Source organism: Meleagris gallopavo, chromosome 22 (genome assembly GCF_000146605.3).
Source record: "Meleagris gallopavo isolate NT-WF06-2002-E0010 breed Aviagen turkey brand Nicholas breeding stock chromosome 22, Turkey_5.1, whole genome shotgun sequence".
In the NCBI taxonomy this organism is placed as follows: Eukaryota; Metazoa; Chordata; class Aves; order Galliformes; family Phasianidae; genus Meleagris; species Meleagris gallopavo.
In genome coordinates this window covers 10,538,346-10,539,819 of record NC_015032.2, presented here as the reverse complement: position 1 = coordinate 10,539,819, position 1,474 = coordinate 10,538,346, and positions in this window count along the sequence as shown.

The following is a 1,474-nucleotide window of genomic DNA, read 5'->3' as shown; positions in this document are numbered from 1 at the left end:
AGTATCAGTTAAAAAAAGAAGAAGAAAGTCTTCTTTAAACCATGTTCGACCGGTGCTGCCCAGACAGAGGGAACCCCTCCTGTTTGCCTCCTCTGTAAGTGTTTGGAGGTGCTAAGAGGGATCCGAACTGGGCTGAGCTTGTTCCTGAAGTGAAGTCAGTTCTCTGCTCTGAGATGAGGGTTACTAGAGAGGGAAAGGCCACTTCCTTCCCTGCTCTGAGTGTTTATAGTCTTTGAATGCTGTAAAATAACGGGATTCCCTCACTGTTTCCTCCTGTTTATCCCAGTGCCATGGAAACCCCTGGATCGCCTCCATCTCCCAAACCGAGGGCTTTCCTGCAAACTTCACACTCAGGAATCCATGACGTCTCCCAGCTCCGAGCCAAGGCAGCTCTGCGGCTTTCTCAGTCTGCAGCACAAGCACTTAATTGTTGAGCAGAAAGCTAGAGAGCGAGAAAGAAAGAAATATGGATGATGTTAAAAATCCCAGTGTGTGCTTTTTAAACAAAACTTGCAGGCACTGCAAAGCCTTTCAAAGCAACGGGGCTTCTGTGCAGAAGTTTTCCTTCTTCCCAGCAGAGACGAGCTCAGGCTGCTGCTGCTTTTACCTTTGAATAAATCATTGAGAGAACTCGAGTCCCAAGCTCATATTTATGACTTTTAAATTTGCCAGCACTCTATTAATACCCATCAAGTCTTTCTTCATACAGAAGACGAAAAGAAAAAAGAAATAGGGGTTAATTTGTTTGGTGGCGTTTCACAGACCTCTCTGCTTCTATTTTTGGATCCATTTAGAAGAGAGAGGAGCAACCCCACAGCTTTCCATTGATACACGTGGAGCTCAGCAAGAAAGAAATAGCCAAGGAAGCCTCTGAAACCAAGACAACGCGGGTGTGTTTACACGTACTATGTATAAACAGGAAAATAAAGCGAAAGAAAACAGGAAAATAAAGTCAAAGATGTTGTGAGCCATGTGCTGCCTACAACATATAGTTTTCACTGCCACGTTAACGAGCATCTGCCTCTTCGTTCTGTGCTGGTGCAGTGCCTGCATGCGCCTGGGCTCGCGGGTGTTTCTCCCCAGAAGCGATCCTGAGCTCCCAAACAGACAGCACTGCTCAGCCCCACTGAGCCGTGCTGTGAGCCGGGGTGGCTGCCGGGGTCAGCTGGAGCCCTGGGCAGCAGCGGGGAGTGAGTCACTGCAGCGGGACTTGGCCGGCGCAGTGCAGAGGGCTGGCTGGCACCCGCGCGCCGTTTCCATTTTTCACTCTCTGAGTCCCAAAATCGACTCGAAGGAGGTATCACAATCAAACTTTCTGCTTCTCTAGTTTGTTGTCTTGCAGGCTAGCAACTGCAGGCAGGCCAGAGAAACTCAGCGCACCTCACTTTCCTAGCCTTTGTCATTTTTGGATGTGCAGGGGCGGAAATACTTTCCCCAGCTCCGCACTCTGTAAATGCAGTGTGCTGCCACTGAA